This window comes from Typopeltis vanoorti, chromosome 21 (assembly GCF_054136105.1).
Source record: "Typopeltis vanoorti isolate ZY-2024b chromosome 21, IOZ_Tvanoo_1.0, whole genome shotgun sequence".
Lineage (NCBI taxonomy): Eukaryota > Metazoa > Arthropoda > Arachnida > Uropygi > Thelyphonidae > Typopeltis > Typopeltis vanoorti.
In genome coordinates, this window is record NC_143569.1 from 4,819,135 (window position 1) to 4,841,941 (window position 22,807).

General features: G+C 31.8%; 1 protein-coding gene across 7 annotated transcripts in view; it reads right to left on the minus strand.

Annotated features, from left to right (window-relative positions):
- The window catches only part of LOC150094601 (cell adhesion molecule Dscam1-like), an 823,608-nt gene that overhangs the window by 270,323 nt on the left and 530,478 nt on the right, over positions 1–22,807 (minus strand). The gene's annotated exons all lie outside the window — the stretch shown is intronic.

The following is a 22,807-nucleotide window of genomic DNA, read 5'->3' on the forward strand; positions in this document are numbered from 1 at the left end:
ATCTATGGGTGATACACATTTTGAACTCATCTGTGACAACTACTGTGGTTATTGTATTAACAACAATCATTCATGCCCATATTTAGTTTACCAAATATGGGCATGAATGTTTAGAACTTGTACAAATAAAGGTTCTGAACAGTTCGTGAGTGAGTAGAACTCACAAAAATAATTAATATAATTAATAATCATGTTTTAACAAGATATATGTTAAATAAGAACATAAAATCTTAAAAAATAAGAACATTCGTTTATGATGCCTAAGCCTTATCAACTGGCCAAGTCGTTGGCGGATGTGTCTTACAAAGTAACTCATCTCTGTAAAGAACCATTTTTGATCACTATCTCTACAGTCCCATTGGAGTTTAGAATTTTTGAAGTATTAGAATCTAGTTTCTCATGATTGCTTATGCCATTGACTCTGAGCAAAATTTCGCTCTTATTTGGATAGTTACTTACCGGCTGTCGAGAATATGACCATATCAATAGTTTTGCTGAAGGATATAACCCTCTAAAGATTACAATAAAAGTCTACAAAGTTTTGTAAGGAGTCCATTTATGTGTATTGCAATACCGCTGAGATGCGATGCGAATGAGATTTTCTTCAACGGCGTTTCTTTTTGGTTTTCGATTAGTGAAATTACTGTTCAGGTAAATATAATCGACTAGACTGTGTAGAAGTAATTACGCTATTCACCGGCTGGCTGGCTGGTTGCCTTCTTAATTTCTTGGTTATCCAAAAATGGCTGGTAAGGCCATATCTCTAAATATGAAGGGCAAAAATAGTTTTTCTGCTTTGGAAATGAATCCGGTTGGACAGTTAGAAATGGAAAAGTTATTTCTCATTATACTGCAATAGTTCGACTGGGTTGACAACCAGGAAAAATGCTATGTTGATGCTATTGAAATTTCGCATGAGTGAAAGGTTTAAATTTATACAAGTAGATATATTTTCTAAAATAAAATATTTATATTATGTTGTTTTTTTGGAATTAAAAATAAACAATTTCAAATACGGTATTTCAAAAATAAATTAACCAAAACTTTACATAAAAATTGACTTCAGAAATAAAATCAATGAATTGTTTATAAAGTATTATAATTGCTAATATTAGCAACAATACATTTATGACAAATGCACGAAATTTAAGTGTCCTATTATTTGTTCGTTTGCTCTTCTCTTAAAGAAGAGCTTCTGAACATAACCAGTTAAGAGCTTACATTTTTGCTATTAGACCAGCACTTTGATTTGCTTATTACAGAATTAAAAAAAAAATCCACTTATTTAATTAAAATTAATAAAGCGCTTAAAAAGAGGTTCGACAGTATTATTAATATCCTTTATACACAATTTCATGTAAAATTAGTGCAAATATTGAAACGATCTTCTCTAATAAATATTTTTCTTCCAACAGCTGAAATACTCGAATATATTTCGTGAGCCTTTGAAAAGTAGTTCTCAAAGTGCTCCTGAAACGTGCTTGAAAAAGTTACTTTATGGATTTTTTTAAAATAAAATAAATACAAATTTTGCTAGTATTTTGATATTGTAGATACTCTAACAGACTGAAGTATCCTCTTCTGTCGTATAATAGTAAATATACTGAAGCTTAAAACAAAGAAAATGAATCCAGTAAAATAATGCAAGAATACCGAGAGTTTCATGTTGCGTTTCGCAAAATGTAGAGGTCTCTATTAGATATGTTTTTCAGTCAGTTTGGCAGAAGGATCAAAATTGTATATTGCAAATGACAATAAATAAACTGCCTTCAATATGCACGCCGAAAAGGCAATAGGCAAACGACTGTGAAGGCGCTGATGAATGAGCACTGTAAAGAATGACATTACGAAATACGTAATTTTTAACTGTATAGGATTAGTTTATATTTCTTGTTAAATGAATACTTCCTATTTTTTTTTTTAAATTACACTTAAAAACCCTGCGAGATGACATATTTAGGAAAAAATACTAAACGAAAAGAGAAATCAAACACTGTTTCGAATGATTACCTTAAAATGTACTGAACAAAAAAAAAAAAGGTGTTACTACGTGAATTGTATAAACACTGGAATGCGTTTAAAAAAAAAAAAACACGTAGTGCAACGTCTACATTTCCAGATATTCATTTCTTAGCTTGAAAAGGTGAAAATACAGCCATAAGATAGCAGGAACGAAAAAATATAATTCATAGAAGGACACGTGAATTAATTTTCAGTTTGCTCTAACGTAATGGTTTCACACTGTGGGGCGCGTTCCTCCCTAGGGAAGCTAAACAATAGCAGTATTATTGTTTATTTGTGAGCACAACTTTCTCATGTGCTCGATATTTCATCCACTTATTTCACGGTAATCTACAATATAGCAATAAAACACTTGAAACTTCCATGTTTATTTCGTAAACATCGTAACTTACAATGTAATGATGTTATAACTACCTTTAGTCACTACATCATCAAAATTTGATTTCGTTTCAATGCCAACAATGGTTATCAAATTCTGCGATGCGAAAGTGTTGCTCATCTAGTTTGTATATCGTAAAAGTGCTAGGCTAGGGTGGAAGATTTTATTTTTTATTTTTTTATAGAAAAGGGGAAGGCGTCTCTTTAAAAACCACTGCTTCAATGAGAAGTGAGACTTTAGGAATTTTCAGTATTATTTTAAGTAATCAGTATGTTAAGATCACATGTTTATAGAAACTAGATCTATAATCATTACAAGGATTATCTCTGAAAACAAATGCTATTTTATAGCTTCACAAACTAACAATACAAAGTCGATGTTCGCAAAATTAAAAGAAAAAATAACATTATAATTTTCCCCAATTCACATGTTAATTTAAACAAAATACAATAAACACATTCGGTCAATTTGCTCATAAACGTCAAGTAAAACTTTTCGGCCGCATGCACAGTATATTACTATGAAAATATCGAAAACCAAATTTCTATAGCTACTTCCATTTAATAAGAAAGAAAAATAGAGTTTTAGGAAATAATGCTGCCAATAGAGAAGGTAATTTTAGGCATGATTGCTCCAATAAGTTGCAGCGACGCGCAAAGAAGGAAGTTAGAAAATTCAAAAGTCTCGTTACTGAAAAAGTTTGAAACTGTGGTGACTTATGTTACTATTAACGAGAAGAGGTGAGAAGAGACATTTGGATGGGAGATTGAGGAGAGTGAACAGAAAGAGAGAATTAACATTCCTCAATAAAAATTTAAAAAAAAACAACAGCAAAGTTTCTCGAGTAATTAGTAATCTTCACCAGAGTAATCAGTAGAAAAACTTCTTGACACGAAACACTGTTTTACAGGCAAGCAGAATATTAATAAATGCTGGAGCCATGTGTAAGTAGGAAAAACGAAAGCAAACAACACAAGCATCCGAGTGTAAATGAAGCACCGTTTCTTGATATAATGCGTGATAAAGTACTTCTCGACGTTTGGCACTTTACAGAAACAACTCAGGATACTTATGGGAATACTTTTACTTACTTTTTGTATATCTCTTGCTCGTAGCTATTCTAAAGAACGTAATAGAGAACGTCTTAAGGAGGAGAACGTTGTTGATATGTTTTAGAAATATCTAGATATATGTGTATAAAAGACTGACCAATATAGATTTGGTAACTAAGATCAAACGGGTGAGTTCTAAGAACTTTAGAAGGAGTAACATAAAGTAGAATCTTCCTCAACTCCCAGATCATCAAGGGTCGTTTTTTTATAAATATGCCAAAACAAACTATACTAAACATTTTTAAAGAATAAAAATCTTTCAATGAGAAAAACATTTTATAAAAATGTTTTAGGATAATTTACTATACTTTAATGAGCAAAAGATTGAGTGCGTATAAGTGCTTCGTTTCCTCTTGTAATTACTACTGTTTCCCATAAGAAATCAACAGATGAGAAGAGGAAATGGGAATTTCAAGTGACATCCTTGTTCCCTACTTGTGGTACTTTATTTATAAGTTGATCAGAGGATGTCACTTGAAATTTACATTTCTCCTTCTCATCTGTTGATTAATAAATAAATCAGAAATAATTAGTCCCCCAAAACTCTTTAACGATATTTGTGAATCAATCTCATGATTCCATCAGTGTGATTATTTTTGAATTCATCGTTAAAAGATTTCTCAATTTCAGATCCAACAAATATATATCATCAATTTTTTTTTTTAAATCTTTCAGGCTTAAAATTAAATAAAAATGCAAACCAATCTCCTGTGTAGTGGTTTAACAAAACGCAATTTTCATGGAATCAACGGAGGTTGCAGTTCTTATTCCCTTTTCTTGATGCAAAATATTTTCATGAAGGCCAAATTTTTTTTTTAAAATTTGGCCTTCATGAAAATTTCCAAAATTTCCAAAAAATTTCCAAAATTTTTTTAAAAAGCAGCAATGCTTTATAAAAATCCTTGTATTTTAAACCATAATGCAATAACTTTTAAATAGACAAATATTCCAATGATGATGATTTGCAGTTTATCACTTTCATCCACATGAAAGTATTTCTAGCAATCTCCTTCGCTGCGTTTTTGCCAGCTATCCAAGACTGCGCTACAATTATTACGAGAGTAAATCTCGTTTTGGAAGAGTCTATGAACAGACGCCAGTCTTTCGGATTAAATGTTACATATTTCTCGCAAAAATTGTCTACGTAACAGTAGTAATAAATCTCTTTTTTTTTTTTTCTGTCTCTAAAAATGAAGCTCGACGTTTGTAATTTTTGAAAATAAAAATGTTTGCTCCTATAGATAATGAGCTTAATCAGTTTTAGATGAGATCCAGGAAGCTCAAATTGTTGTTTAGATAAATTATTTTTTAGTGAGATAAGGTTTGTTGACAATTTCATAAATGCATTCATCTGATGATGGTAAGGTCCAATCCACACCGGAGGGAAAATATTCACCACCCGTCAGTACCACAATATTTTGCATTGATGATGAAGCAACGGCTGGAAGATTTAAAAGTGAAGCACTGGCCTTAAACAGTTTAAAATTAAGTAGGAAATTGAATATTTTTCTTTCATAGAAAAAAACAAAAAATCTACAGAAATGAAGCTGAAGTAATAGTGTGTTACACAATCTTTTGTTCTATCTTTAACATCAAAACTCATACTGTCCGTTTCCTTTAATTCAGAGACAAATTCAAGTTACAAGACACGCAACAATAATGAGGACCCGCTATTTTTTTCCTTGGTTCCTTATTTTCACAATTTAGATAATGAAAATATGCAATCCTCACCATGCAAGCTACTACAGCCTCTAACTTGTAAATGTTGCATAATAATAAGTTAAAGAACCGAGAGATTCAAAGTTGCGCGATTGCAAGAGAGAATTCGAGTCAACCAAGTTCACGTGACATATTTCTTGATGTTCGAACCCATGGTTCCATTTCGTTTTCAAAATACCACATGCCTCGAGTTATAACAGCTACAAAAGGGCAATTGAGTAAAAGTAATTTAAACTATTAGTATTATTAATAATACAAGACACTTAAAAATACCAAAATTACACTTTACATATCCGTCAAAAGATTTTTGTATGTTGTTGGATTTTTTATTGCATATTGGATTTTGCATGTAGAAATTCAACGGAATCTCCTAAATTAATATTACTTAAAAAGACGTGTCAACGAGGAAACTATAAATTTTAATGTATGCGATATAAATATAAACATGGAAATATTTTATATAAAACTTCAAAAGTGCATACACTGTGGAATAAAAGAAACGTCATAAATGAAACTGATAGTATCAGTTTCGTTCGCATTTTATTTATGACCTATTAATTAGCGCAAGAGGTATGGCAAATGGATTTAAGAAATCCATCAATTTGACTCGCATGTAAATATCTCATCGTAACTGAAAGGAAAGCACATCAAATTCAATCTTTTATAAAGGCAGGAAGTTGATAAGTAAAACAACAACATAATTCTTGATCTTTTGCCATAATAGGGGATTCTTATTTTCAAAAAAAAAAAAAAAAAAAAAAAAAAAATTGGGTATCACTGGAACAAAAATTATACAAAAGCATACACAGTATGTATGGAAAAATCTCTCTGACATCTGTAGTAATTAAACAGGTTAGAGAGAATGAAAGAGACTGTGGAAATTAGTTATCTACTATGAGTTAAATAAGTAATTGTCCAGAACTTGGAGATCAAATCTCAGTCTTTTGCATTGTCATTCGTGTTCCACAGTATTATCATTTAATCCTCTGCATCTGTGTGTGTGTGCGCGTGGAAGTGCATATTTTAATGACTTAAGCTTGGTGATAATGTTGTTGGATTCTTCCCCAAAAGAGTTTAGATATTTATGAAAACAACTACATTTTTTGATTTATGATTATGCAGTTGTTTTGATATTTCTAATGGAATAATGGAAATAGCAACATCATTGAGATCTGAATTAAGGAACTGTTCAGTTGGAGAAAGTCACATTCACCAGAAACTTTCACCTTATCTATTGAAAAATAATAGTGGATTTCGATTCTGTTCTGTGGCTACTAGTAAGGAGACTTTGTTCTTTTTTCTGTTTTGTTTCAAGTGCAATGTACAGTTCTGGCCATATTTTCTGATGTTGTTGTTGTCATGTCCTTTGAAGAGTCTTAGATGTTTCCATGTGCTCCTTGAACTACTTTGGCTATGCCGATTATTTATATTTTCTGATAAAAATAGTAACAGAATTGAAGAAACAGCAATATAGCACTACAAATAACCAGAGAACTCAGAACATAGGTTATCACTCTATATATTATTAAAATAATTAGAGATCTATTCTTGTTCAACAATTTTAAAATAATTACAATTCAAATGAATGGAATTCTTATATGATTGGGCATATTAAACTGAATTTTGAAAATGATCGGAGAATGATTGAGAGTTAAATTTAAATACACCAACAACATGCATGGTTTTTAACTGAGATTACACTAAAGGGTAAAACATGCATGCTTTACCCTTTAGTGTAAAGTTGTTCATTCTGTTTAGAAACTATGGCTTCATCGGATTGCTCGGATGAGTTTTCTCTCGTCCTTTATTACTGGATCAAACATTTGGCAGCACATAAAGCACGAAATGTCATTTCGCGATCAAGTATATTTAATTTCAATGAACTATGGCATCTATTTTAAGAAATGGTTTATCATATGATACCAATAAGGGAAATGGTCTTGTTATGCGGTTAGGAAACAAAGTCTTGATTTTAGACATACAATTCGTTCATCGTCCAGTCAAAGCAGTACATATTTAGCACTAACTAGCAAGGCCGCAGTCTTTGTCTGATGTCTCCATGGAAACAAGAACGACTTGAAGCATGCATTAGCAAAGTCTCGAGTTTCAGATTATTAATGTGCATCTCGGGTGGCTCTTAACCCACCTTTCAAATGAAATTGCAGCATTTTTATGTCGTGTGCATGTTATAATATCAGATTTCGTAGAATAGGCGAATGGAAATATTCTCTGTACAATATGATCTACAGAAGGATTTCCGAATCCTGAATGGGGCAAAGCATTAACATTAGCTGTAAAGTGCGTTTCAGTGCTCACATAACTTATGCTTCCCTTATTGCAGTTTTGTCATATGAATCTTCGAGTACGTTTTAATGTTATTTGGTAGCTCAAGAAATGCAGTGCGATAATAAAAATGACGCAATCCCCATATGGCTAAAGTTATTAATTTTATACTGAAAAAAGAAATACCAAAGTACTTATTAATTATATGACCTACCTGAATCACGTTTTTTTGTTAATAGAAAAAATTAAACCGCTTAAAATTTTAATATTCTGAGAAAGAATTAATCAGACATGAGTTTTAAGGTATTGGGATAAAAAAAAAAAACACGGCAACTCTTTAGAACTAGAAGTCCCAGCCGTCAAATTTCGGAGGATGATGAGAACGGCTGAGGATATTTTCTGCATTCCGAAAAAAAAAGATCAGAGTAAAAAAAAAAAATTATCTGAAAATACAGTTTTCGGTTTTATGCAGAATAAGAAATGCTTTTCAGCCGGGTTTTGTATTTCTTATAAAACTTTGGCAGCCACCTTTCCTCTTCTGTTATTAGTATAAACTCTATGCCTCTGCTCACAATAGTTCGCTGTATTCAGGACACAGGATAGAGTAACTCTCCATAACACGCATGACAGACCTGGTTTCTAAATTATTAATTTTTCCATGTATTATGACAAAAACGTTTTACTACAATGTTAACTTCAAAACAGAACAGAAGAAAAGGAAAGTTAAAAAGTAAATAAACAATCCCTGATTACTTGCATAAAAGAAGTTGCGTAAACGTATTCCAGTGCAGTTCGGAATCAGAGGATCTTTCATGTTTCTCCCACCCACGAAATGTTGAATTCTCGTCCGCACAAGACGGGCTGAGTCCCCTAATTATGGGTGTAGGCAATTAATACAGCCCGCTTGCCACTCCACTGCTGCATCCGTTAAAGGCGAGTATTTTATTTCTGTAGATGTGTGTGATCATGAGCCCATTTTGACGGATGAAAAGATCGACTTTCCGGGAGAAAAGCTCTTTCCCCTATGTATGAGACCGACCTAACGTTTAATTGAAAAGCCCTGATAAAGGTTTTTCGCGTCATAGGGGATTCGAATCCAGGTCAGCGCTTCCTCGAAACCAATTAAGCTAGAGTGGCTCCATAGTAAATTAGTAGTTTAACAATAATTGTCTTAAATAATCCTAGAAGCCTGTTTTATAGACCAAATATGGAACTTGCAAATCACTTCAGGCATTCAATAAGAGTGGCGGTCATCACAGAGCGACAGCACTCATTTCCAACGTAGACACATTGACAAATATTGATGCCCGTAGTGGGATTTAAACCTGCATTTGAGGAAAACCAGTGACACATTTCACTCGGCATGTCATTCTCCGTTGAGATGCAAGAAAAATGTCTACAGTACATTCATTGTGAAAAATAACCAAGAGGAATGGAAGGAAATAATAATAATAATGTAAAACAGTGGCATAAAAGCAATTCCTAAAAAGGAAGAAACACAAAATAAAAGGGAAAAATTAGTATGAAATGAAGCAAAAGTAAACTAAAAATAAAACTTAAAAGACGGAATATAATTTGGAAGAGAGAACTTTTGCAAAGTATCTCTTGTAAGCGGCAAAACAATTGCAAAAAAGAAGATAAAAAACGACGCATGAAAACGAAACTGACTGTAATTTTGAAATGTTTCTAACAGTAATACTGATATGGATTTATATTCATGGAGAAGGAATTCATTTGGACGTTAGAGCTCAGTGATTAAAATCCTAAATATAATTCTGCAAAACGCTTAAAGTAATATCTTCCTGACGCTCCGGGACAGTAATTTCCAAAGACGGAGATATTTAACTACTTTTAAATTTGCTTTAATATTGGATTTAAATGCTCTGAATGTACCATTCTTCACTGTTAAATAAATTTAAAAAATAAAGTTAAAAGTTGTGTGATAAGGCTAATGTGATCAACTACAAAGTCGTTTTGTTTATAATGACAAAATTTTAATATAAGTAGCAAATTAGTTGAGAGGTCTTCGGCCTTTGAGTAGTGTGGATGATAAATATGCACACGAACCGATGATTTGCAGGTCGAGTATTTAACCTTACTCCCGAAAAATATATTCTACCATCGAGTTGATATTAACTTCTGCTGATATGTTATCAATTACTTTTTTTAAGAATTAGCCGTAAAAAGATGAACATATTATAGTTCATTTAAATTGTTTCTGGAAGAAACAATTTAAATGAGCTATTTCTATTTAGTATTTAAATATCCCGAAATTTTTAAATGAGATACGTTTTTCTACTTTAAAGTATTGCTGTCATACAAAAAAAGTTTGTTTCCGTTTATTTCGTTCGCAGAATTACAAAACGAAACTCTTCCACGCACTCTGAATATGCTATGCACTGCAATGTTTGACATATTTTATCATCCCTTTTGGTAGTACTCAGTTTTTTTAGAATTTTAAATTACCCCATGGAATAAGACAACTGAATTTTCAAAAGCCGTCTGTGAATACCTGAATATTTGCATGGCGTGCGCATGCAAATATATATGTAAAAAAAAAGGAAAAAAAACTTTAACAACGTGTTTGAAAATTACAATGTGGAAACAATTTCTAAAAGCTTTTAGTTTGAAGAAGACATTTAGGCAACGATCTTTTCTATCCTCTGCAGAATTGCGCAATCTAATTAGAGTGACCTTTTGTATAGGTTAGCCTAAAAAGACTGTGCATTTCATTGCAAAAGAGAAGAGATTTAAAAAAAAGAAAGCATAAACAAATAGAAAACGAATTTCAAAACAATAAAGCTACCATGAACTGCGATAAAAGCAATACTTCCCCCATCTACTTTAAAAACACGATTAGGAAACTATACCGATTAAAAAAAAATCATTTGAAATATGTGAACCTTTAATGGTTCGTATTTCATAGAGAAAGGGTCTAAAATAGTTAACATAATGATGGTCAAACAGAAATTATTTGAAATTTTAGAATGTATGAAACTCGAATATTTTTAAATTGTTCACTTTATCAGGATTTCTATAGGAATAAGACTGTTTATATTCGTTTTCATATGTTAATAGCTGTTAGTGCTTATTGTTTATACATGAAAACCTTTTACGCTTTCGTGGTAAAAATACATTTTCGCTGCTATTTCAGAATTTATAATTAAAAATAATTATTCGCTATTCAGCCAAAATTCAAATTAAACCAACAATTAGTGACATGTTACAGGAGCTTGAGTGACATGAGTAATCTTCCGCATTCTGTGATGATGAAGATAAAGTTGACAAAAATAGCAAAGCTTTCATGGCAATGGAACTGCCCGTGTTCCAACATAAAGATAAAATCCATCATTCGTTCTTTAAGATCACATTTTATTGAACATTATCAGGATTGCAATATTCCCATACAGATTATCTGCATTCCACCACAAACCGAAAATGTCAACAAAAATTCCCATTATTGAAACATTATTACCCACAATACAATAAAAACGCACCCACTGAAATTGAGAACGTTACTGTTATCGATGTCCAAGAAAACGAAACAAAATTATGTTGATCCGAATCGCAAGCGATATAAGAACCAACCAATGTATAATAAACACCCACATTTCAGATCTTGGCAATTAAACAAGAAGAATGACTCTCCATTACTGAACCAATGTCGCATAATTTCTTGAACCACGCGGCAAGTTCAGTTAGCTTAAAATGTGATGCTTTCCACGAAACGAATATTACACACCGTCATGCTGGCTTTGTATATATATATATATATATATATATATATATATATATATATATATATTGCACGTTTCTTCTTGCATTTCATCTTTATTATTTTTTTCGCAATTGTTAACTTTAAAATCCACACTTGATTCATTTTTATTTGCTCTATCCTTGCCTCATTTCGTTACTGCACATTCATTTCTACGCTCACACATTGATCTTCATCCTCAACGTTTTTTTTAATTATTTCAAATTTTACATTTCGTCGTAATCAAGTCTGGCACCAAATGCCGTGTCTTCGCCTCCTTTAAGACATGGTGTGTCTTTTTATTACTCTTATGTATATACATATATGAGCTTATTTTTAGTTCTATTTAAGATTTTAATTCTATTTTAGCCTTAGGTTGAAACAAAAGGACAGATCCAATAACATAAATGCTTTGATATTCTTGCCATTTATCGAGATTAGGAGTACATTTAGTTTTCCATTTTACTTATTTTTTATACATTTTATCGTAATAAATGAAATAATTTATTTCATTATTATGTTATCGTAAAAATAAATATCCGAAATTTGTACTAAAAATTAGGATATTTTTATTAAATCTATGGTGATATATCCATCTCAAATTTAGCTATATTTATTATCAAGAAATCGTGTTAATTAATATAACAGAGGAACAAAAACCGATATGCTTTTTCATATATTTAAGCTTGTGTTGCAACTACGATATAGGTTAGTAGGTAAGGTGAACAAAAAATCAACGATTTGTAATCCCGATAAACGAGATTACATAAACTGCTTTTCTTCGCTAAACCTCCTGCGCAGAAATGTTAAAACCGGAGTTTCCAATCCTCCCGAGGTTTAAACCTCAAAACAATGTGACTAAATGAAATGGATTAAAGTCAACAAATGGAAGCGAAAACATAAGATTCGGATAAAAAGCTTAAATTTTAGGATCCTACTCAAACCAATTCATATTAATCTTGTTCTTAATCTTGTTCAAGGTTTTAACGTAAGAAATAAGGCAGAACTTCTAGGATCTTTATGTCAATATAACTCTCGAAAGGTTGCTAATCTATCAACATGTAATGCCATGAACAACACAATAGATTATACATGGCAACATAACCTATTGAAATGTGTCCTTCTAAATCAATTGGCTGCCCACTTCATTATAAGCAGTCACTTGAACATGTGCCACATTTTCTTAAGAACGCACCACTAAAATATGGAAAATATATGGATATTTTAAAAATATGATTATTTTGGTTTTGCAACTTGGATTCCTGATAATATTTTCTTTGTTCATCCTCACTAGTATAGAAAGTGTAAAAAATCCTTTTACTCGATTCACACAGTATTCTCCTCTTCGCAATTTTCGCTGAGTTTAAAATATCACCTTTAAAATCATAACGCTTATTTGATCCAATGTTTGCAATGCTCAGTCTTCTTCCATTTCAAAGGAATCTTGAAATTTTAACGATGACGTTCAGAAATGAAATATACACAAATATCCAGATAAGTTATAAGTGTATAATTAACAATACAAGATTAAGAAGAAAGATGTTTTCTGAACATTTAAATATGGGATTCACTTCGTAACTTCCAGAATAACAATGAATGAACGAAGAAGAAATGAAAGAAAATCATACTGAAACGAAACAAGGAAGAATGAGGATGGGAAGCGAAGTTTGAGAGTGAATCAAACCATTATTCACTACGCCTGAGAGGGGATGAATTGAGATCGTTATCCGCTTCAGTCAGGTCATTGGCTTTCCATAAAATATACCGCTCTGTCCATTAGCTAGACAGATCAATTGCTTTTATCGATACGGTTTAAAGACAAACCAAATGGAAAAGTTTCATTAAGTGTATATAATAATCACTTAGTCATTTATAAATCACTTATAATAATCAATCACTTACTACTGTATTGATATTTTTTAAGGGAGTGACCTATATCTTTCAGAATACCTAAAATAAATGTCCATTGAGTGAAATTACGGAACCGAAGGTGAAGTATAATATATTTACTTCAGGCCAGTATAATATGCATGTAAAATGCTTATATTCTCTTATTTGTTGATTTCGATCTAAAAAATCACGAGAAGAGGCCCTGTTTAATCGTACAGAACACTAACATTTTCATAATAATAAAAGGTTTCAGGCATTATTGTAAAGCGCTTTAAATTCAGTTTTTTTATCTTATATTTTAGATTACAAAAATATACGTAACATCAAACTTTAACACATATTTTATCAGAAAATAAGAATAAGAAAAATGAATGTAAATTTTTCGTAAGCAATTTTTGTAGTCATAATCAAATTCCTGATTACATTATACATAATTAATAGTTTCCTATCAATAACCATCAAATATGCAATATTTAAATTAAGGGGATATTTAATCCCACATTGTTTTAAAACCGAATAAGAAACTCAGAGATTGGAATCAGAGAGTTTCATGCCGAATATAGTAAACTATAAAAATATCGGCGAATACTAGCGTGAGCTAATACAAGTAGTCCTAGTACGTAATACAATACCGGGCAACTCGTTGCAAAGGCGAGTGATTAATTTGGTCTAGCTACTCACTGATGAAGCCTCAAAAAAGGCTGAAACCGGTCTGGGTAGTGACCTCCTACCATAATATAATAACAGCATACATTTCCTAGGAAATGTGTTTTTACATTATGGAAAATACCAAAAAATAGCGATCAGAACTTTACTCACCTTTGCAACGAGTTGCCCGGTATTGTACTACGTACTAGGACTACTTGCATTAGCTCACGCTAGTATTCGCCGATATTTTTATAATTTATTATACTATATTCGGCGTGAAACTCTCTGATTCCAATCTCTGAGTTTCTTATTTGGTTTTAAAACAATGTGGGATTTAATATCCCCTTAATTTAAATAGTGTTTATATTGCCGAAATGAAGCCTGTTGGCTCTTTATATTTAAGCAAATATGCAATGATTTTAAACAGTGATTACACCTATAAACACTACTGATTCAGTAAAGGAATTGTAGCTTATCATATCATCACTCATAATTTAGTCTTTAGAGCCAAATCAATCTTCAGTGGTTTCATCAATCCTTCCTGACTTGACTTACTTTTATTTCCCTCTTCTTTATTCCGTTGCCATGCCACCGAAATCCACCGGCTTGTTTATGTTCCAACTATCGCCTATATTTTTGTATCCCGCACTTATCGGGAAGAAAATGATTTTCATTTTTCGGCTCAAGACTGCTACCCAGCTTACTGTAGGTGTAAATGACTTGAATAAAGTACGATATTTGTCTCCAGACCAGGAAAACCGGTTCGATATAAAATAAGCTTACCATTTTTAGTGGGTATGATTTGTACAAAAAAATATGTTTCTAAACGATCTTTTAATTTGTTCCTTTTCTTCCCATTTGGTGTAGTTTCTAATTTGCCCATTCTATTATATAATTATTTTTAAACGTTTATTTTATATTTTTATTATTCAGATTAATTAAAGTTGAATCGGCTCATTAATGTATGATCCATCACTATTTAAACTGAGTTAGGCCAAATTATTTTACTGTCCTTTTTAAGGGAGTAGTTTACATGCCACTATTCTACAACTTAAGACAAGAACGAATCTGATAGCACAAGCGGAGTTATTTTAATTTCGCTTCTTTTCGCAATTACCACATATTTAGCATTCATACCAGAGATTTCGCAGTTTTATAATTAAGCAGACTTTAATTAAATATCTTAGCACCATTTTATAACTAATTGTTCATTAAATCTCAAAATCTTGAAGGGTTATACACCAACATTAACATGCACTGCGGGATTAGAAAAATAAAAATGGTGTAAAATGAGAAATTTGGCGAATGCAATGATTTTAGAAGGTTGTCTGATCTTTTTTTAAACTAGACAATTGTTAAACACGTAAGGAAAATTGGCTCTTATACAGATGTCAACTAAAGCGTAATTCTTGTAAATGTTCCTGTCATGCTGCTCTTGCGCTCATAAAAGATTCTCTGGATCCATCAACGTGCACAGCATCTTTTTTTTTTGAAACACGTTTCGCTTTTGATGGCTGAAATATACGCTAAAGCCACTCACACCGCCTTCGAATATATTGACAAAAGCAAGAGGAGACAGACTTCTTAGAAATCTTGTTTGTCATCGAACGAGTCACTTGTCGCAGTCGTTCAATGTGACAGTTACGCTGGTAATGCAAGGTTCAGTATTTTGGGTTTTAATTTGAAATGTGTGTGTGTGTCCTTCTAAAACAAGGAAAATCTCTAAACAGTCCATTTCTCTGCATTTGTGAATATATTCTGAAGGCAATGTGAGTAGTATTCGTGTACTTTACTTCAGTATTGCAGCGTTAAAGTCAATATTTAAGTGGAAGATATTGGGATTTTTTCTAGTATGTTTTCTTCCAACCACACACTTTTTTTTCTGTCGTTTGCTCTTCAGTATTGGATAAGAACTGAAAAGATTTTCTTTTTAATCGATAAACTTCTCATGTATGTCTTAGTGGTCATTTCAAGTATTACTAATAACACTAATAAAAATATAAGGGTACTTTGAAAACCATTTAATAACAAATAAATAGGCTTTCTAGAGAAAGATACATTTTCATTTCATCGTGCAAAAAAATAAAATAAAATAATAAACTACTCGTGACACGGAGGAAGTTGGTATATTCGGGAATTAATCTTTATTTTGTACGATACGGAATTAAGAAGAGATAGCGTTATCCGGGAATTATATTCTTTCTATGCAAATAAAAATTCATTTCAACATTTTCTGTGGATACAAAGAAAAAAAAATTACATTTTCAATGATAAACCAATTTTTAATTGTTTAGATTTTTAAACAAGAGGTTAAAAATAAAATACGTATTTAAAGATACTCATGCACACGTTAATTAAAAAGAAATAACATCCTATAACAAGCTTTATTTTACGTCACAGTCGAAAGAATTAACTTGTCCGAAGGTTATCCAGTCTAGATTTTTTTATACTGTGAAATAAGAATGTTTCAAACAATATAAGTGACAGAGAAAATTTCATATTGTACAAAATGAAGATAAATTGCTCGATATATCATTTACCGCCCCCCTTCACTCGACACAAGTAGTTGAAAAGCCCATTTTAGTTAGTATTATCAAATTCTTCAAAAAAAAAAAAAAGGGGGGGGTATATTTTCATTGTACTCGTTTAATGCGATCGGTGAATCTTTTTACAACATGCCGAACAAATTTTGATATGTTCTTTAATTAAATCTGCAATGGAGTGTCACAAATTTCTAAGAAATCCATTAGAAAGAGATATGATCCTTAAAAAAATAATTCAAACGCACGTACTTGAGAACTTGATTAAGTTCGGTTGGACAATTTTTTTGCTTTACTATCAGAAAGTATGCACATCCAAAGATTACTTCAAACCACTGTGTTTATTTTGAGTTGATTGAGTTTATTATACCGACTGTACTGAATTTAGAACTCAAAACAACACAATGATTGAGATGCTGCATATACAAAATAAATACAAAATAATTATTTTTTTCCTAATGAAAAAAAAAATTAAATATGACTTACGAGCCATATGTGTAGTCAAAATCAAATAAATGCTCTGAAAAAAATTAAGAAATTAATACAAGCGTATGTGACAGGATTTATGATGTATAGAATGAGACGGAATTTGGTAATTGAAGAAAGCAAAGACGACATTTTTTCATCGCAATAAATGACGCTGCATCCACAATGCTTATTGTGAGCAGTTATCAGTGGCGGCCGGTGAAAATTTGAAGTCAGGGTGCTGCAAAATAAAATAAAAAAAACTTAAAAAAATTATTTTCTTCTTAATCAGTAACCAATTTATTAATAAATAAATTTACATATTAAAAATTGCTTTATTAAAAATATTTCACCCTCACCACGAACAAACACCAATAATAAAAGTTTCGTATCTCACAGAAATAACGCGCGCATGCATATAATCTATCTGTAAGCGACACTGCCCAAACGAGCAGTGTCGGAATTACTTGTAACGTGCAATGACAAGCGTAAACGAATATCGGCGAGTCTAGCTGCAATCGGCGCGATAATCTCACACTGCGTTGGATCTGTTTCGTGTAACGATAATTGAAAAAATATAATTATTTTCATATTTTCAACTGTGACACTCGTCATAATTCAGCCTTGTATCTATAATAAATAAATAATTATATGTTATTTTAACAAAATAAAATAAGATTTACAAAAAACAGTTCACCCTCACCACGAACACGCACCAATAATAAAAGTTTCGTGTCTCACAGAAGTAAAGTGCACAAGCGTACGATACACTGTCCAAACGAGCAGTGTCGGAATCACTTGTAACGTGCAATGAAAAGCGCAAACGAATATCGGCGAGTCTAGCTACAATTGGCCGAATGTGATAATTCCGATACTGCGTTAGATCGCAGTGCATTTGTCTAAAGCGTTAATCGAACAATTCCAATTATTAACTAGTCAATCAATGTCGAAACATAAGCTGTAACCTTTAACATGTTGTACTGCATTTATATAATGTTGTAAGCATTGTTATTATTTATAAGCACAAACAAAATTTAATTTTTTCATTTTTTCCTTGGGGATGCTGCAGTGTCGCAGTGCTTATGTACGAGCCGCCACTAGCATTATGTACATTCGCCTAGAGAGTGGCACTGTTCGTTTAGATCTCCCTTCGCAAAAGGATGCAGAAAACAGTTTTCAGTATTCTGCAACTGCATAAACGGCTTCCATGTACTTTCAATTCCACTTAATTTTAAGGATTTTATTATCATTTTTTAAACACAACACTCTCTTTCTTAGTCCAAAAATAATAAACGAGTTTCAACTAATGATCGACCATTCTTTGTTTTTCACTTTTCTTATTTTAGAACTATAAGTATAGCTATAAGATATATCGGACGGAAGTCGTTAAGAATAATTGCAGAAAAAGTAGTAATAATATAAAAAAGAAGTGGTGTATGATGGGGAAAAAAGTGGTCTATTCTTTTGACGAGGAGAGAGCACTTACAGCGCAACTTCCTGTTCCACAAATTGGAATTAAATTAGATGGCAGTAAATTAGTAAATTTTTTTAATAACGGAAGGGGAATGTAACTATCTCCGAAATTCGATGTAAATACAGCAGTAATACACAAAGGGACCTCTAGAATATTAACAGTGGGTCAAGGAAAGTAAATTTGTAACAATGATTTAAGTTCTTTTTCAGGTCATCGTGACATTTTCTGTCATATGTTATTTTCTTTCCCAAATTTTCTTCCCCAAATTGTATACAATTGTATACAATTTCAATGGAATTGAAATTATATACATTTTTCATTGCATCCAAAAATGGTATTAAGGCCACAACTAAAGTTACCTAAAACTTATGTGAGAAAGCTTCTCGTGGTTTATAATAATTTGAAGACAGGTGGTAGAAATTGTTTACATTTACCGAATTAATGACTATGATTATTCAAATAAGGATTCTGATCATTAATTCAAACATTACAGTAATTAATCATGAAACAAAAATCTCATAATTCACTACAAGTATCGTTTAACGAGAGAAATAAAGCGAAAACTCCTTTTAAAATCGTACTGAGCGGCTTCAATACGTCTGCAAGCATTTTTATGTCAGCTTTGGACTATTTTCTTCCTATCTCTTTCTTTTTTTGATTTTGTTTTAAATTTTCCACAAAATGTTTTACACCTATTACATTCTTTTTTACATATCAAGACGCTTTTATTTCTCCCAATCTTGAACGGATTTTTCGATAATCAAAATATCCGATTCCTTGCAAAAAATGTTGGGTCATTATTATTATTTTTTTTTAATTTGGATTTCAGTGATATTATTTTGTACGTGAAAAACAAAGAAAAACAGAAATGATACAAAGTATTATTCTTCTTGCTGATCGGAAGTGAATAAAATTTGCTATGGAAGATCTGAACTGCAATTTTTGGCATCATTTCGACTTCTTTTCAATTAGACTACTTTTAGTGAGGCAAAATAAAGCACATCAAAATTATTCCTACCGTACAAACGCTAAAACAGCTGGAAGATTGATTTTTGAAATAATGAGTGGCAGCACTGCATCACAAATGCTTTTAGAAAATGAGATATAGCTCTAGATGAGTGTCTCTTTTTTCTCATCTGTTTAATTATTATACGTAACATGAAATTACATAAACTCTCATTCCTATTCACGTTTCAATGAAACCCGAACCTTTCGGTGAATAATGAAAACGTTTATTAACACACTCTAAAATAATAAAGCGAAGTATGTGATATTAAATTCTTTGCCCGAAGAAAAATGCAGACGTTCTTTACTGGTAATTTGGTTTTATTCTTAACGTATAATGACTTCCAGATTCTGTGTTCAAAACAATTTGCTTACCTAAATGGCAAAAAATGACAATTAACCACGAACTCTGCACAATTAAGTACGCTAAGGGAAAAACTTCGTATCACGTAATCAGCATCAAATTCCTGATATGCATCTTATACAGGATATGGATGCTGTGTTAGGTACAAGATTAAGTTTCAATTTTTACCAGTTTCCTATGACTTTTCTTCTAAATTAACACCCTATCGTCAGGTCTCCAATTTGGTGGCATCGAACATTTCGGTCACCTATGTTGCCAACCACTTCACTTCTATTCTGTTTATGTGGTCACTTTTTTTAGAATAGCTCTGTTCACACATGACTGCTACTGATGCCATTTTTACTCGATATTGTTTAAATCAGTATATTAATGAAAAGACAGTGATCTATAAATATAACTGTATCAAACATTTACAGGATTGTTTAAATTGTTAATTCTTTATTTAGTGAGATTTTATATATCAGATCGAGATCCATCATAATGGTAAAAAATTCTCGTATTCATCACTACACGTCCACATCTCGAGACTACGTGTTGCATAAATAAAACGAAAATTTTCAAAGTTATTCGGGTCTGCTCAAGATTTTCATTCCACTCATGGGATAATCTTTATTTTCATTTTTTAAAATTCCGTTTAAAACATTTTTACAGTTTACAATTGTAATTCTTAATTTTAAGAATTATTCTTTGCTTAAATTATAATATACATTTAGGAAAAAAGTACAAAATTTAATCCATAAGTTATATAGCTGACGCTTTCTCAAATGGCAGTGTTGATAGCTCAGAAATCACACATATACACCGTTACTGCACTAACTCTAATTATAATTGTTGACGAAGAAAACATTTAAAATACTTAATGAAATATTTTCATCAGTATAAAACTTTGATTATTATCTATCTAGGTATCGACAGTTAATTTTTCAATATAGACATGTATCTTGCAGTTCAAAAAGACATACTGATGATGATATATAACATTTATGTTCGAAACGATATGTTCATGTATCGCAAATTATAGCACTTGATTTATACACTTTATATCTGGTGGTGTGTGTGTGTGGGGGGACTGTGATTTCCGATTCTCGATAGTATACGAGTATTCTCTAGGAAACTGAGTTTTCAACTTATGTCTCTCAATCTTTGAATCTAATTGCTTCGATTCAAAGATTGATTAAAACAGATTTTGATGAAACAGATGATTATTTATGAGTATCTTATGTTCGTGCAAGATTAAGGATTTCAGTATAGTTATGCAAATTACTGTATAACAACTTAGACATAAATGTAACTACGTTAACATGATTTAATATCAGTCAATAGATATTTCACAATCATTGTACTGATTTGGGTATTAGCCCATAATGATTTTGGAGAGTACCACTGCAGTCATGTGCGTATGCTCACATATACTGAATAAATTAGGGTAATTCCGCGCAGAAATTTTGAAGATTTTGCATCAGACGTATGCAGTCGCCTCCGATAGGGCTAAATGGAAACTCTGAAAGTTAAATATGGTTAGCATTCTGGACTGCAGCAGCAAGCTAGACATTTAGCAGTGGTCGCAGCTAATATTTATGTATGTTGCGCTAGCTGAATAACATTATAGCAGGAAAGCGTGGCTAGAATAAGAGGAATGGGAAGCTAAGTTGGATACTGTTAATGATCTCATGACAACTCCTAGAGTTGTCCAAGTGGCATAAAATTATTTGGTAGATGCACATGCAGAACTACCAAACAAACAACAATTTGAATGCTTGCAAAGAGAATCGTGCACAAGCGAAATGGGTTAGCAGTTACGAGACTTATGTGTCACGAGTTAGTCATAGCTGGTTTACGCTCGGAACACAAGGGGGAAAAAGACTGATTCATTTATATATTGCAGAAAAATGTATATAATAAAACAAATCTTTCATGCTTTAAATATATGGGACTAAACTCTCGACAACAATGTTCTGATTCTGTACAGTTTCTCTAGTTTTAAGAGAAGATATCGACAGCGTCATGTTGTTTATTCCGTGTAGGGATAGAATCTGATTTCATTTGTACACAACACTTTGAACGCTTTCCAGCTTTTATTAATAAAAACGAGTGAGAATAGTAATAAGTGCTACAAAATTCATGATATAAGCAACTAAGATTATTTTGATAAGCAACTAAGATTATTTTGATAAGCAACTAAGATTATTAGTTCCTCTTTCGCCTCTTAAGAGAATTGTTAAGGAAAAAATGAAGACAATATCAGAAACGTCCTAACTCTATGCAAGTGCAATATGTTTCATAGATCATGTCTATTTCAAATAAGGCAATAAATGTCATCTCATGACAAACGTTTTAACCGCTATTGTATCGGTATTTTAAGTTTATGCAAAAAGAAAGACAGCTGAATATATTATTAAAGATCGTGGGATCTCAGATGTAGTGAATTATGCATAAATTATTCAGGCATCAGGCTTTGGTAGTAGGCTAGGAGAAATTAAGTACGGAAACAAGTCTTATAATAGATTATGCGAAGAACATTGTCCACCAGAACAAAACTGAAGATTGACAAAATGCATGCATTTTAAAAACTCCATTACTGCTTTATAAACCAAAAGGAAACTAATTAATTCGTATGGTTATTGTTAATGTTTGAAATACAAGAAAGCTGATGCCAAGCGTAAATTTCACACTTGATGACCAACTGTTTTTTTTTCCTCCAACCACTATGGAAAAGACGTGCAAGAACTGTAAAGCAACCATAATTTGAAATATATGATTTTAGGCATATAATATGTCTACATATAATATTACAGAACTGTGGAAGACACTGTTCTTCCGCGATCCTCAGCTGAAAAGAACAGAGTGCTATATTCTTTCAGCTGCTGTTCTCTTAACAGCTTATTCATTCTGCTTGTGACGTTTTGTTTATAAATTTACTGCTATTTGCAAATACTTGTAGAGAATATTTCCTGCTGTAATTTCTAATTTCAAACTAGCAAGGGGACGAACTGGTCTTAGAATACTCAGTTAACAGATAGAATAAAGTGGAGCCTGAAAAGTACCTTTACAATCGTAATCTTAACACCCAATCAGTCTTAAAATCACTTTATTATTAATATTAATCTCAATTAAAATTAAGCTCAACTCACTCGGAAGTTAGGCATGGCCAA